Source organism: Thermobia domestica, chromosome 8 (genome assembly GCF_964235325.1).
Source record: "Thermobia domestica chromosome 8, izTheDome1.hap1.1, whole genome shotgun sequence".
Lineage (NCBI taxonomy): Eukaryota > Metazoa > Arthropoda > Insecta > Zygentoma > Lepismatidae > Thermobia > Thermobia domestica.
In genome coordinates, this window is record NC_137461.1 from 228,884,120 (window position 1) to 228,901,941 (window position 17,822).

The 17,822-nt window shown below is 36.4% G+C and overlaps 1 protein-coding gene across 5 annotated transcripts in view; it reads left to right on the forward strand.

Annotated features, from left to right (window-relative positions):
* LOC145693464 (uncharacterized) overlaps positions 1-17,822 on the forward strand; it is a 622,508-nt gene that overhangs the window by 226,421 nt on the left and 378,265 nt on the right. The window lies entirely within an intron of this gene.

Here is a 17,822-nt window from a genome sequence, read left to right on the forward strand (position 1 = left end):
ACTAATTCTGGGACCATGCGGGATTGAAAGCACTAATTAAGCACTAATTCGTGACATGAAAATTTTTGATTTCTTTCGAAGTGGTTGGGCCAACTCACATTTACCCCAAAAATACATATGCCCCGTATACCTTTATTTATTGAGCACTAATTCTGGGACCATGTGGGATGACGAGCACTAATTAAGCACTAATTACCTATACCGTTTAATTTGAATTTTGAAACAACTTTTAGAAAGCGTGAAGTTGGCCCAACCATCTTAATAATCAATATATCTCGAGAATAAATTGAGCACTAATTCTGGGACCATGCGGCATTGAAAGCACTAATTAAGCACTAATTCGTGACAAGAAAATTTTTGATTTCTTTCGAAGTGGTTTGGCCAACTCACATTTACCCCAAAAGTACATATGCCCCGTATACCTTTATTTATTGAGCACTAATTCTGGGACCATGTGGGATGACGAGCACTAATTAAGCACTAATTACCTATACCGTTTAATTTGAATTTTGAAACAACTTTTAGAAAGCGTGAAGTTGGCCCAACCATCTTAATAATCAATATATCTCGAGAATAAATTGAGCACTAATTCTGGGACCATGCGGGATTGAAAGCACTAATTAAGCACTAATTCGTGACAAGAAAATTTTTGATTTCTTTCGAAGTGGTTGGGCCAACTCACATTTACCCCAAAAATACATATGCCCCGTATACCCTTATTTATTGAGCACTAATTCTGGGACCATGTGGGATGACGAGCACTAATTAAGCACTAATTACCTATACCGTTTAATTTGAATTTTGAAACAACTTTTAGAAAGCGTGAAGTTGGCCCAACCATCTTAATAATCAATATATCTCGAGAATAAATTGAGCACTAATTCTGGGACCATGCGGGATTGAAAGCACTAATTAAGCACTAATTCGTGACATGAAAATTTTTGATTTCTTTCGAAGTGGTTGGGCCAACTCACATTTACCCCAAAAATACATATGCCCCTTATACCCTTATTTATTGAGCACTAATTCTGGGACCATGTGGGATGACGAGCACTAATTAAGCACTAATTACCTATACCGTTTAATTTGAATTTTGAAACAACTTTTAGAAAGCGTGAAGTTGGCCCAACCATCTTAATAATCAATATATCTCGAGAATAAATTGAGCACTAATTCTGGGACCATGCGGGATTGAAAGCACTAATTAAGCACTAATTCGTGACATGAAAATTTTTGATTTCTTTCGAAGTGGTTGGGCCAACTCACATTTACCCCAAAAATACATATGCCCCGTATACCCTTATTTATTGAGCACTAATTCTGGGACCATGTGGGATGACGAGCACTAATTAAGCACTAATTACCTATACCGTTTAATTTGAATTTTGAAACAACTTTTAGAAAGCGTGAAGTTGGCCCAACCATCTTAATAATCAATATATCTCGAGAATAAATTGAGCACTAATTCTGGGACCATGCGGGATTGAAAGCACTAATTAAGCACTAATTCGTGACATGAAAATTTTTTATTTCTTTCGAAGTGGTTGGGCCAACTCACATTTACCCCAAAAATACATATGCCCCGTATACCCTTATTTATTGAGCACTAATTCTGGGACCATGTGGGATGACGAGCACTAATTAAGCACTAATTACCTATACCGTTTAATTTGAATTTTGAAACAACTTTTAGAAAGCGTGAAGTTGGCCCAACCATCTTAATAATCAATATATCTCGAGAATAAATTGAGCACTAATTCTGGGACCATGCGGGATTGAAAGCACTAATTAAGCACTAATTCGTGACATGAAAATTTTTGATTTCTTTCGAAGTGGTTGGGCCAACTCACATTTACCCCAAAAATACATATGCCCCGTATACCCTTATTTATTGAGCACTAATTCTGGGACCATGTGGGATGACGAGCACTAATTAAGCACTAATTACCTATACCGTTTAATTTGAATTTTGAAACAACTTTTAGAAAGCGTGAAGTTGGCCCAACCATCTTAATAATCAATATATCTCGAGAATAAATTGAGCACTAATTCTGGGACCATGCGGGATTGAAAGCACTAATTAAGCACTAATTCGTGACAAGAAAATTTTTGATTTCTTTCGAAGTGGTTGGGCCAACTCACATTTACCCCAAAAATACATATGCCCCGTATACCCTTATTTATTGAGCACTAATTCTGAGACCATGTGGGATGGCGAGCACTAATTAAGCACTAATTACATATACCGTTTAATTTGAATTTTGAAACAACTTTTAGAAAGCGTGAAGTTGGCCCAACCATCTTAATAATCAATATATCTCGAGAATAAATTGAGCACTAATTCTGGGACCATGCGGGATTGAAAGCACTAATTAAGCACTAATTCGTGACATGAAAATTTTTTATTTCTTTCGAAGTGGTTGGGCCAACTCACATTTACCCCAAAAATACATATGCCCCGTATACCCTTATTTATTGAGCACTAATTCTGGGACCATGTGGGATGACGAGCACTAATTAAGGACTAACTACCTATACCGTTTAATTTGAATTTTGAAACAACTTTTAGAAAGCGTGAAGTTGGCCCAACCATCTTAATAATCAATATATCTCGAAAACCAATTGAGCACTAATTCTGCGGTCTTGAGCACTAATTAGCACTAATTAAGCACTAAATATTGACATAAATTTTTTTGTATTTCTACGATGTGGTTGGGCCAACTTCACGCGACTCCCTTTGCTCCCTTATGAACGTCCTTGGTAATAAACAAATACAGTAGAATCACGGTAATCCGGACTAAATGTGACCAGATCACCGAAACTCCGGAATAAGTGAAATTTCCCTTAATACGCACATAATAACAAGTTTTAGATGTACCAATACCAAAACTTACGTAGTAAATTCTGCTTTTTTGACTCTCTCTCTCTCTCTCTCTCTCTCTCTCTCTCTCTCTCTTTCTATATATATATATATATATATATATATATATATATATATATATATATATATATATATTAGGGATGGCCGGATCCGGATCTGGCCGGATCCGAAGATCCGGATCTGATTGGGTCCGGATCCTTTGGATCCGGATCTCGGATCTGGATCCGGATTTCGGATCTGGATCCGGATTTCGGATCTGGGTCCGGATCTCGGATCTGGATCCGGATCTCGGATTTCGGATCTGGGTCCGGATCTCGGATTTCGGATATGGATCCGGATCTCGGATTTCGGATCTGGATCCGGATCTCGAATCTCGGATCTGGATTCGGATCTCGGATCTGGGTTCGAAATTCGGATCTGGATCCGAAATCCGGATCTCGGATCTCGATTCTTATCCAAACCCACATCCCATCCAAATTATGATAAACATGAATATCTAAAATTCGCCGAAAGTAATTTCACGAAGTCCTGACAGTGAAGAAGAGAACACAAAATTAAGACGGATATTGACAAGTCTATTTGTTTCCTTCATTCTAATCTAAAGATCAAATGTTTGGCTTACTTAAGAAAAAAACGATCCGGATGAGAATTCAAATGTCGAATCTAGTTCCACTCGGTTGCAGGACCGAGATGAATATTTAAAATTCCTCAATGCACCTATTTCATTGACAGTTAAGAAAACATAAACAGTTAAGACAAGTATTGACTACTTTTTACGTAAATTTATCTTGCTCAGTCTGCTCAAAATATCAAATGTATACCCTACAATTAGATTTAATAATTTAGTAAATCACAATATGAGCACCGAGAATAAACTATGAATTTTGGTGCCTCTTATCTAGATTTGAAATTTCGGATTCATACATAGAATCAGGCTGAAATATAAATATTTGAGATCTGGAAACCGAAACATGTGCTAGTACCAAGATCGTAGCCGTTTGTACAGTGGCGTATTTACGATTTTGTTTCTGGGGGAGGCTTTGCTAACTTTCGGGGGGGAGGGGCTTTGCCTGAAAATGTGAAAATTCTGCAAGATATTTCATATAGTTTACTATAGTAAGTAAGATTTCGGGAAGGGGGGGCTTAAGCCCGGAAGCCTCTCCCCTAAATACGCAATTGCGTTTGTACCTAGGTAATGCGAGCGGAAGGCACTTGCACTAATTCCGCATGTAGTTTGAGGAACACGAGAAATTAAAAACAGATAAATATTCTTTTTCAGGAGTAAGTCGCGCTTTAACATGACTTTTCATGAGTGTTGTGTTCAAATATGAAAACTGTAATGACAACTTGTTTGAAATAAAAACCTTTTCATTTTTAACAATAAAATTAGGTACTTTCACATTGGAGAAAAATTAGCAAGGCACATACCACTGATTAGGGTGCTGATTCTTATGGAAGCTTTCACTTGAACCGGAAGATTTCCTCATGTTAGTATCGGATTGCCAAAATTCACCTTGCTGAAAGACGTGGTTTATCAGGAGATCGGACAAGATTCTTTTGAACGTAGCCTGTAGACTGCTTCTAGTCTCAATTATTCCCATATAACAAGACTAGCCATATACATAGTTGGTTCGAAATAAGTTAAAATATCACTAATTGACCTTAAGGGGATAATCGTGATTTAAATATTCGTAAATCAGAAGAGATATGAAAGTTAAGCGGTAAAATAAATCCGATAATTCCGGAATAAAGAGATTTATATGCAACCTAATGATAGCAATAAAACTCTTTATGTAACATTTTCAAAGCTAAAATTAACAGTTATCTTCTTGAAGAGGGTTTACGGCAACATAGAATATTACAAATCCAATTATTATAAGTAGTACCTCTGACAGCCCTGCATTTCACATCACCATCGCCCTTCATCCTGACAAGTGGGCAATTCACTTACCCACAATGACTTTTCAGGCGTTCCAGTGACATCAATATCTCAGTTTGGGTTTGGGATCATGCTTCGGTGAACCTTGACTATCACCATCAGCAGCTATTAGAGAATCAGAACTTATTTCTGTATTAGATAATGTGGGTAACTATAGCTTTTCGTCTATAGAAGTCGGAGAGTGTATAGTATTATCGCAGGAAATATTTGATACATAAAACTTAGATTGTCAGTATTTAGGAGCAACTTTTAAAATAATCAGTTACTGTAAATGTGCTACAGATTAGCCGAGAAAACCCGACAGCCATAGTCGAGTGGTCTGCGGCATTAGTCTGTGGATCCTTTTACTGTAAATGTCTTGCATTCAAATCCCGCTTCAAATGAACGTAAGTCCGATGGTAGGAACCAAAGGACTGTTGTGCCAAGAATTTAATTTGTTTTAATTATCATAAATGCCTTCTTTATTATTAAATTTTATCCAATATTTTCTTTTCAACCAGTTTGCGAAACTCAGAGCTAGCTACTTGTTTTCTTTTTAATTCATGTTCGTAGTTAGCACAGCTAATCACTAAGGAAAAACAATCATTTCAATAAAATTCGCCTCGCGTCTTTCGTAGCTCTAAGTTAGTTTCAGCTTTTTTTTTTTTAAGCTGAATGGCGTTTTATCACTTTCCCCTCGCTTTCCCTATTTTTTTTTTCTAGTTTTACCTATGTTTCTTTGCACGGATATTGTGCCTATATGCACGTGCTTAATGTGTTCGTTTACAAAAGCGGGCCATTTCCCTGCCACTATAGAAAGTAGAGTGTCCTGTATCAGAGAAATATTAATTGACGTATGTAAGTGAATATATCTGTGATGAAGTCATAATTTCTCAGTTTTTGCATCGCACATAGTTTCCTCATCCTCATTAATCTCTTCACCCCCGCTTCCTGAATTCCAGTTCTGGTATTCTTTCTTGAGCAAGGCCTATGTAATGGGAGACTGATGTCTCATGTAGGCTTATTAACTATATCATCAGCAAAAAAGAAAGTAGGGTTTAATTTGCACTAATTTTAGAACATTACGTTAATTAAATAATAATAATAATACGGAGTGAGCTCAGGCTACTTGTTAGGATTCTTGCTTCGCAATTGGATTATACCGAGTTCGAATTCGGAGACCAGCTATCCTGACTGAGGATTTCCCAGGGTTGTTCCTCAGTTATACTGGGCAAATGCTAGGTTAGTACCTTGATCTAAGGCTCTGGAGACCTTCCTTCCATTCCTTTCCCAATGTTTTCATCTGTTGATTATTACAGTGTAAAGTGGCCTCTGAGGATGTATCTGGTAGCTTATAGTAAATAAACAATAACGACTTAATATATCTTCTCGAAACGTGTGGGTTAATTTAACTATAGCCTTACAATCCCAATAGATAGCTAAAGTTTTAATATTAATTTCCTGACTTTTAAATACTATTTTCATATTGTTTCAGCTTTCAATTATCTCATGTATGTTTCACCGAGAATTGAACCTGAGATCACATGAACAAATGCGAATATGTTAAATATTTTTGAACACTAATATACAAAACACAAAACGCTTCAATGATACGATGCATGGATATGTTTTGGTTACGTCCTGCAATGTATGATTAAAGAAACCTGGAGGGTGAAGAAGAAATAACAGAAATCTCTTTTATATTTACTCCTTCAACAAACTCCTGACCTCAGAAGGGCAAGCCATAAGTTAGGTAATAAAGTCGTACAACGAACACTTTAATTAATACTAATAATACTACACAACCATATCGCTCTCCTGAAATTCTCGTGTGTATGTTTAAAGATCTACTGTTGTTCCACGCCAACCAGTCTATATTTTTTGTTGTACCTTCGAAGTGAAAGATTTGTTGATGGTTGGACTCTAGTGAGTCAGAAACTACTATTAATAAAGAGTTTGTTTTGTCCAGTATTCCTGCGATTAGAAGGGTCTTATCTAAGAGATATTTCATTTGTATATGAGAAAATAAGAAAGTTTATATAAGAAAGTAAATATTGCAAGGTTAAAATAACATAAAGAACAAAGGTAGCACAAACGTGTTATGGAAACATTTAAAAGCACAGCATCCTACTATATTAGTGAGTAAGAAAAAAGTTTGGACGAATTTTAGATATTCAATTTTATCATCACAATTTCAGATGTAGGTTTGGATACGAATCAATATCTGAGATTCGGATCCAGATTCGAGATCCGGACCCAGATCCGAGATCCGAATTTCGGATCCAGATCCGAGATCCGAGTTTCGGATCCAGATCCGAGATCCGGACCCAGATCCGAGATCCGAGTTCCGGATCCAGATCCGAGATCCGGACCCAGATCCGAGATCCGAATTTCGGATCCGGATCCGGTCGGATCCGAGATCCGGATCTAGGTCCGGATCCGGCAAGATCCGGATCCGGATCTCACTGGATCCGGGATATCCGGATCCGAAAATTTTTGGCCATCCCTAATATATATATGATGTATCGAAAAGAACTTTACAACTTTGAAAACTCATTAATTAATTTATTTAGCTTACAGACATGGTTTTGGTCTGTTTGTAGCAAATTACATCCAAGTTTTTTTTTTTTTTTAACCTTATACCTAGGGGTACAGTGCAAAGTGACCAGACGTCCAGTTTTAGCCGGGACAGTTCCTTTTTTGCAACCGTTGTCCCGTTTTTTCTGATTCTCGAATGGGACGCCTAAATGTCCCGTTTTCAAGTAAAAATGACCTAGGTGTCCCGTAATTATTATTCAAAATATAAATAGTCAATGGAAATTCTACTCTCTTCCGTACCAACACTCGTTGTCAAGGTTCAGCCGTGTCTAGAACTTCTGAATTTTCAAATGGGAATTAATTGTTCGTGGTTCAAGTGGGAATTTAGTGGAAATTCTGAGTGTTCAGCTAGTTAAAAGAATTGTTGGGTAGAACTTGCAATCGGGAACCATTATTTGTTGTGGGTACACGTAAAGTTAGAAACGGTGTGTTATCAGTCTTACTTGTGTATTTTGTAAATTGAGAACACTTCTGAGTCCCAAAATGCAATCTGGAAATCAGATACCCCCCCCCCCCGCGTATCCGATTCGTATGCGTCCCGTTTTCGTATGTGAAAATTCTGGTCACCTTGGTACAGTGTCGCTTCCATTGGTGATGCGGTACATATCCCATCTGAAGTCGATTTCTTGCTCTATAATGTCTTCAGACGTACGGGGACGACCTGAAGATTTGTTGGGTCTTACCGAACGTCCAGCTTCAACAAAACACTTATGCCACTGATAAATAGTAGTTGTAATGGGAGGATGTTTACCACATAATTACGTTGCACGGTTGTCGCAGACTTAAATTCTTCAAACCAAAACGCACAGCTAGCACGCTCGGGACCAGTAAAGGCAGCCATCTTTGCTGCAAGTGCCTCTAGCGCTTGCGGTGGCTTGTTTCTGGAGTAGTGTACTATGCAAGTCAAAATTTGATGTATTTTGCTACAATGACACTAAAACCATGTCTGTAAGATAAATATGAGTTTTCAAAAACTGTCCTTTTTGATACATTCTGTACATAATATACAGGAACGAGTGGGGTCCGGATTAGTGAAACTCTGCTGTAAATAAAAAATAAACGTAATACGTTTAAAAGATATTAGTAAAAAGGAATTTTTTGTGGAGTAAAATGAACAAGAAATTAAGATTCCTTAAGAAGAGCGCCTAATGCTTTTATTTTAGTTTCTTCATTTTACCTCACAAAAGTATTTATCTTTTCAGTGCATTTTATTCTTCCCCCTTTTTTAGTACATTTTATAAAAGCATTGTGTTTAAATTTTTCTTTTGGAATTATTATTATTTTTTTTACTTGTTACTATTTATGTAATGTCATGCAATCAATTCGTTACTCCTAACTTTCTTAATGAGAGGTTACATGATTTTAGTGTGTAACCTTGTGTGTTTTATTCTGAAAGAACATGTAACAAAACCTACCACAGTTAATTCAAATGTTTTATAATGAAAGGGTATAAAAATGTGAATTCTCAAACGTCTTTGATACGAAGTCAACACAATGCCTGGTTGTCTGCAATGGACCACACTTCTGTGAGAGTTTAGGTTGTATAAGCAACAGGTTCTCGATAATTATGTAAGTACATTACGGTAATTAATTAGGGCCGCGGTGGCTCAGTGGTAAAACGTTCACCTCTGATGGTCCTCGGTTCGATTACAGGTTGCGCCAAGTGAGCTTTGTGGCAGACAAACTTGTGTGCGTGGGTTTTCTCGGGGTTCTACCTTTCCTATAACTTTCTTCATTCCACCATTTCATTCATGTCTCATCATCACCATCTCTTTTAGCCTAGCCGGCATATTTGTGGGACGTAAAACTTCAAGAAGTTACAAGTAATTAATTAATATTACAGAAGCTACAAGGACACATCCTTCGCTTCGCAAGAACTGTATTGTCGTCAGGTGTGCACATCCGTAAAAAGAAAAAAATCAATTATGGAAGTGTGTGAAATTTAAGTTGTAAGATTTGACACTAACAACCAAACAGAAAAGTAAACTAATGAAAGCTTTGTAAAATTAAAGAGAATGAAAGAAATCTGTGTAATATCTGGAAATTAGGTACGCCAAAAATTGGTACCACAAAATTACAGGGATGATCCATATTCCCTTGACATAATATAATCTTATCCATACACAGAGTAAATCAAACAATTGCGGATCTGTATGGGGGTTTATTTCATACTAAAATTCTAAATTGTCCTTACTATAAATGAGGTCAAGGCGATTTCAAAGCAGGTAGTAGTTGAGGGTTTTAGAAATAAGCCTATACATATGAATTGTTCACTATTTTGCTGTGCTCTCTCATCTGTATGCTAGGGGGTCACCGTGACTCAGTGGTAGAGCGCTTACCTCTGGTGCGTGGGATCCCTAGTTCGATTCCCACCCATATTAGTTTGTGGAGAACAACATGGTTTCCGTGGGTTTTCTCGGGGTACTCCCATTTCATCCCACATTTCCATTCCCCCAATTCTTTAATCATCATTCACTTACTTTAATCATTGTCTTCCTTAGCCTGAAGGGCATAATCGTGGGACGTTAAACTGAAAGATAATCATCTGTATTCTTTATATTTTTTCTCTATGCGAGTGTTGCCAGACAAACTGTCCAGAATTCTAACATCCACTTGAAAAGAAAACTGTCAGATGTGTCCCGTCCATAAAATATATCATTATAATCTGTATTCTTAATAGATAATTCTTAACAAATTGGACTAAGTATCATTAACGCAATAACGTTTAAATGAGAACTTGCAGTGACTACATTTGTGAAGTAGTTTGTTTCTTCGGTGAAATTATTATAGAATTCTTGCATATTTAATGTCAAACGATGAAATATCTGAAAATTGGATACGCCTAAAATTGTCACCATAATATTTCAGCATATTCTCTGGACCTCACTCCTCCAGCACCTAAATGTTTTCTCCAGTATGTAATATAGAAGTTGGCTTTAAAACTCAAAGAAGTTAGGTAAAATTTACTTCAATTTTGTAAGGGTGTGGAAACTACGTACGTATACGCAAATGTATATATTGCAGATCAAAATTGAGTCATCAAAAAGTACAAAATATATGGCGTATATGAGAGTATGCAAAAGTGCATACAGTTTTTAGTAGGAGAACTTTTAGCACAGCCATGTGTAATAGCCCGTCCCGGCCCACTAAATCCTCTCGTTCGGCCCTCTTAACCTGATATTAAAAAAAAGTATTTTTTTACATAATCTCTTAAATTGAATCAAAAATTTTCCTGTATAACTGATATCTACCTTGAAAATAGCCTCCACGTTGGAACATCCCGTGTACCACCGAATATTGAAAGCCTACACGTGTAGTTCGAACATGAAAGGTCCAGTTTCCCGCTCTGATGTTAGTGTACAATGAAAAGTTTTTCCATTGAATATGGCTATTCAGTTATAAAAATAAAATACATTTTCTCGTACAGCTCTTTAGGACAGTAAGTCCTCTGTGATTGCACTGAGAAAAAAAATTGTAGGTGGCGTACTTAAAAAGGTAGGTTACATGCGTAATTCCTGTAGTTTTTGGACAACGTACAGCAGACGTATAACTGAAAACGCATGTTTTATAATACTTATTGTATAAGTGCTCCATCTATACGTACTTTCCGTATGAAACAATATAGGCGGTCAGGATCTCACATACAAATGGACGTATATAACATATAGCTGACGAAGGTAACATAAGTATATGCATGTGATATACGGAAAACTGTTAGATGTCAGACATCCTGCAATGGCATGATGTAACATCTAAGGACAGTGCCTATGTAGCATACGGATAACATATGCTCCGTACTGATTTCTATAGTAAGCAAGAGGATACCGTATATTTGTACAATATACCGCTGTCCGGAGAACGAATTTTTCTCTGTATGGCCCACTTTGTTTTGCAAGTTGCAGATGCCTGCTTTAGCAGGTGCATGATCTTTCAGAAATCGGAATTTGCGACAATTTAAACCTATCTCAGATCGTAAAGATGTCGTCACAGACAATACCTCTGTATATTGATGTCAGGTATAATTACTTGCCAGCTATTTTTCTCTGTACTTGTGATGCAATTTATGATTATTACTATTTTTAAAATGGCAGGGTCTTATTTTTTGAGTGTTTTATATCTTCATCAGTTACCAGTCCGGTCATTTTACGTTAGGTAACTAGAGGACCCCACGTTATGCTTTAACTTTGTTTTTAATAAATAATATGGTTTGGAACCCTTATTTTCTGTTTATTTATTAATATTTTATGCAGCACAGTTTGTTTTTTACTAATAAACTGAAATCAAATGCTGTTTACTCATATTGTAAATTGAAATTTTTAGAGACAGTAAAGTATGCTTGTAACATAGCATAAAATCATAGAAGTACACACTGCAATAATAACAACAGCAATGCTTAAAAACGACAATCTAGTAATGTATGTCGCTCGCTCTTAGTCTTTTTTCCGGCACCACCTGAAGAAGTTAGTAAATTGGAAAGTTTAGGTAAGTCTTCTCAGATTTTCCTGCCAGACACGGCCTTCTAGAATTCAAATTCCAGTTACACGTTAAAAAAAAAAAAAAAAAAAAAACTTCTCTGTGCTGAAACAGGTGATATGACTTGCTCTGGTTAAAGTTGGCACTGACCATCAAACCATTAAATTTTACATACTGTAACATTGTTGCCCTGTTCCTCACAGAACTGGTATTTTTGTCCTTCATTTGATTAAAAAAAATTAAATAACAAGGATAGTATATATATTTGTACGCGATCGGCGAAACTCCTTTGATCATGATCAAAATTGTTATGGCGATAGGATTTCACGAGACTGGATATACAAGCTTCAGACTTAATAGTCATCAAATTTGGGGTTAGCCTTAATAAAAGGATATTTTATAGGGAATGCTGTCGACGATATTAATTCGATTTTGAACAAACTTGGCATGGTTGTAGAACTTGATGAGCTTAGTCGCATATGAAATATTATGATATGAAGACCATTGGTTCTCAAGTTATAGTTCATCATATTTGGGTTTGAACTTAGTGAAATCAAGAAATTTCAATGAATTGTGATCGATAAACCTCGTCTGATGTTGACAAAACTTGGTATGCTGGTAGACCTTGATGACCTCGGTACACTTGCTGGCTTAGTGTGAAATATTATGGCATGTAGACCTTTGGGTCCTGAGTTATAGTCCGCCAAAGCTGATGTTAAACTATGTGAAATAAATTGCAATTGAATTGTCAGATTTAAGAAGGGAATGAAAAAAATTGCAAAATGACGTTTTGTACTCTACATTATTCCCTGCATTGTATTAAGCTTGGCTCTTTACGTGGGTAGCATAGTGTACAGTTCTTAATTTCTGGTACAAACTTTGTGGTTGTTGAATGAAAACTTTTCCACTTATACAGTTTTTTCTTGAATTTTTGAACATTTTGGTTTTCGAACTTCTTCCCTTCTTAAATTCAATTGATAGAACTCATCCTGTTGTGATCAAAGTTGACATGATAGTAGGTCTTTATGAGTTGAGTGAGCATATGAAATATTATCGTGTAAAGGCATTTAATGAATGAGTTATATCCATCAAAGTTAGACTTTGGACTTACTTGTTTTTCTTTTACAAAGTCCAGATCTCAAACTTGATAGTTAATTCTCCTCCTAATAGGAATTCTAATCAATAGCTCAGACTTTCTGCTGCCAGAGGTCGTTGATACCTGACTTCTTGCCGTTGTTGTGAGCAGTGTTTCTTTCAGACATGTCTTTTGGGGACACTGCCCCCCCCCCCGGAGGAGACTAAAATAATACTTTTATAATATAATAAATGGAATAGTACTATCAGTGCCCCTCCGAATACTAAGTGTGCCTCTCCGAAACATTTTTTCTTAAAGAAATACAATTCTGAGCTTTATTTTGAAGGCTCTTTGTGGAAACTAAATAGCATTAATAATAATAATAATAATAATAATAATAATAATAATAATAATAATAATAATAATAATAAAATTGATCAATGAACATGAAAATCGGAACATTTTGAAGGGCCGACAGAGCCATGTCGTAATGCGGGAAATTTTCCCCGAAATCGGAGTATCCAGAAAAAAATATCGGGACTTGGTGTTCCTAGCTGGAGTAACAACCATATATCAAAATGTTGTTATTCTTCTGGATTGCTCTAGTTATAATCGTGTTGAAATTATAAGCATTTGTTGAGTATAGGCCAAAATATTTCGTTCTATTCTAAGTAATATTTCAGGCACACATGGTTAAGAGCTTTTCTCAACTGCATTTGATTATGTATCAAGTTGTTTTGGTTTCTTGTGAACTACTTTTAAAATAATAGTTTTATTTGGTTTGTAATAAACAAAATACAGGGTGCGGCACGTAAAACCGGCCCGTAAAGTGAACACATAAAATGAAATGTAATGTATTGAATATGATTAACTACAACACATAAATGAAATGTAATGTATTGAATATCACTACTCACCTTCATAGCAGGTGCTGAAAGTGTCCTCCGCCCACTTCAACACACATGTGAGCACGATTGAGGAGATTCATATATACCCTTGTCAGTTCTTGTGTTGTAATGCTATTGGTGACATCCTGGATCCTGGTCTTGAGTTCTTCAATTGTGTGTGGATTTGTTTCGTATACTTTTCCCTTTAACAGTCCCCATAAGTAAAAGTCACACGTGGACAAGTCTGGTGACCGAGGAGGCCACAAGCCTTTGCTGATTGTCCTCTCTGGTGTAAACATCTCATGCACAAGGGACAACGAGGCCTTTTTCTCAACTGGTTTCGACAAGTTTCACTGGCTGCGGCTGCACGTGACTGCTACAGGTCACGTAAGTCGACCCGACCTCGACACGCCATCTCTTGGTAGGAAGGTAGATTATTTAAGTGTTGCCAAAAACACAATATACCAGAATATTACGACGGGCCGGTTTTACTTGCCGCAGCCTGTAGTTTTAGGATACAGTTGTTAAAACTAAATAATAATGTTATTCGAAAAGTAATTCAAGGAAACCAAAACAACATGATACGTAACCGAATGCCGTTAAGATTGTTCCTCTAGTCGCTGCTTTAACTTACATATTAGGGGCATTATTATTCTGGCAACACTGTAATTTCTATGGATGGCAACATTGACAATTCTTGGGGTTCATATTTTTTGTTGTAGAATAACATTATCTACGATTGTGGTAAGTTGCATTTCATTATCTCCTTTCACTTATGAATAAACAAGCAAAATAAAAATGGTAAATTTTGTATTATTTTTAGTAAGGCAGGCTCTTAAGTTAAACGTTACGTCTTCTACCATAATTACCGTCTAAGATGAAAACTTCAATTTTCCTATTAAGTATACAAACTATCATTTTATTAAAAATGGAGATGTCCAGTTTTCATCGCTGCTATATTAAACAAAAAAGAACAGAATGCTTCAAAATGGGTTATTCCAATCCGCAGTTTATTATTTTCTGATGCCACAACAAGACTTGAAACTACTACATAATATTATTTGTTGATAGATTTCTGTGCGAGGCATCAATGCACGTCACGGTTTATTTCATGTGCGCAGTGTTGTCTGCCCGTGGTTGTGTTTCACTTAATCAATGGCCTTCCACAATCGGCTCTCGCTGTTGTTGGTTGGCAATACCACGAATATCAATTAGTGTGTGTTGTATGGTTACGTGCTTGTGTGATTCGACTACCTTTGTGAAACTGATGGCTAATCTTTGTTGTTGTGGCGGCGGTGTCAATCTCTTTCAAAGTCGTATTAATCAACAAGCTCTGTGAATGGACGTTAGGAATTTCACAAATGCATTTTTTGAAATACAAACCGGAGAAATAATTTTAGTTTTAAAAATAAAGCTTGAAATTCATTAATTTTTTTTTACACAAAAGTAAAGGCAAATATATATCTAGTTTGTAAATTAATATGTTTATATATATATATATATATATATATATATATATATATATATATATATATATATATATATATATATATATATATATATATATATATATATATATATATTAATTTACAAACTAGGTACGATGACGTTTGAATAGTGGACAACGAATTGAATATATTATCCATTTCGGGAGAATCGAATAACGAGTAATGTTGAAATAACTAATAACAAATAATGTGTTCACCTTTTCTGCTGGTTTCCTAGCTAGCGCGCGCATCTCTGGTGCACGTGGTCCCGGGTTCGATTTGTATGAGGGGAGCATTTGAATGCTTACACTGGTTGGTGTTCATATCTCATATAGTCTCGAAACTGAGAAAACTCTGAACTTCAACGAGGATAGTGTATGCACAACGGTCTTTCTAATTCTTTTGACACAACACCCAAAGCTTCTATTTCTTACGTATGCTTTTGATGCTGGTGGTCTCGGGTTCGATTCCTTGAAGGCTCACTTCTCATATATCGTCGGCACTGAGAAGAACGCTAAATCCGAATACAATCAACTAACCAAGTTATATTATAAGTATTTTAACCTTTGTGTTCCTGGTCGAAATTTAGTCCCAATAAAGATTATTTTTGTGTGATGAGGGGTAACACAACGTAATATATATATATATAACATGATGCAATATTGGCGTTATCTAACTGGAATACATAAGTGCTTGGCTTCTAATACATCTTGAGTATTAAAAATAGAACACGTAACATTTATGATATTGCATAACATTTTCCATTGTAGGGAAAATCGCGTCACTTTCAGCACTCGCAGATAAAAGAATAGGTATATGCACTTGGAAGAATTAGGGGAGGAAGCCGAAACAACAGAAATTACATTTGAAAATTGTACAGCAGTGATACACAAGATATTTTAAAAGTCTTGCAAAAAACTAAAATCCATTAACTTGCGAAGTGAGAGGTATATTTCAACGAAATGAATTTTCTTCTATTCTTTTACTTGAATTGCCATACTTCTCTGCTCTAAATATCTAGGAGTCATGTAGTAAAAAGAAAAAAAAAGTTATTTTGGCCTGTAAAAATATGTTGTTTTTTTTTTAAACAGTACACACAATTAGTTGATCATTTTGATTAGTAGATACTTTATGCAAACAATGGTCTCCATTACTTGATTCATCTCTTGATGTGGCATTTATCAGCATCTATTTGTCTTGCAACCAGTGTTTCTTCCAAACATGATTTTGGGGGAGCACTGCCCCCTCGGAGCCTTGAGTGCTACCCCGGAGAGACCAAAATAAATGCGTCTATAATATAATAATAAATAGAATAGTACCAGCAGTGCCCCGCGGAACATTTTCTCTGAAAAAACGACTGCTTGCAACATTTCTGGTATACAAATACACTACCGGTACAAGTAAGCAAATATAGGACAAATATGCGTCGTGTACAACCTTAAAACAACAAGAAAAATAGATTATAAAATACAGGGCAGTCTTGTATATACAGGATGTCTGGGTCTGACCTACTGTTACCACAAAAGAAACTGGAAATTTTGCGTTTAATGTGGTTCCTTTCTTCGTCAGGCCTCAACCAATCAAGAATAAGACGAAGCTACCTCCGTTTTCTGTAGAACTGAAGTTGTAGACGGGATACGGACAAAATCTCGTGGCCGAAACATCGTCTCCCAAAATCTCGCGGGCCAAAACCTTGCAAGTCAAAATCTCGCCTGGCCAAAACCCCGCCGCCCAAAACCTCGCGGGCCAAAACCTCGCCTATCCAGAGTCTCGCGTGGCCAAAACCTCGTGAGCCAAAATCTTGCCTTCCAAAACCTCACAAGTCAAAATCTTGCTGGCCAAAACCTCGCATGCCCAAAACTTCGTCGCCCAAAACCCTGCGGGAGGAAATATCTTCATAAAATTTACCCAATGAGTTTTTTAATATTCAATTCCATGTTAATAATAAATAAATAAATAAATAAACTTAAGTAACATGTTTACTTTAGAAGTTAGAAGCGTAAAATATTGACAGGTATAAAATGAATAGTCATAATTGTACATGTAAAATAAACCCACAATGTCGAATCTGGATTTAAAGTCTTGGGTAGCTACACTGAAAAAAAAAACAACCTACAAACTTCACATACGTGTTCAGGACCTCAATACAAGAATAAACGTTTATCTACGACTTTGGTCGGAAATTCTTAATTATGACTAAAGGGCTAATTAAAAGTAATTAGTTGAGTTGGTCATAGAGTGCCTACACTAAATAAAACAACCGTTAAACTTTACGTACGTGTTCAGGATTTCAATACAAGAAAACCAGTTATATTTTGCTTTGATCGGAAAGGCTTAGTTTAGGCCAGGCGAGATTTTGGGACGCGAGGTTCTCGACGGCGAGGTTTTGGCAAGGCGAGATTTTGGGACACGAGGTTTTCAGTGGCGATGTTTCAGTCAGGCGAGATATTGGCCCGCGAGGTTCTGGCCAGGTGAGCTTTCCGCCGCGAGGTTTTGTACCAAA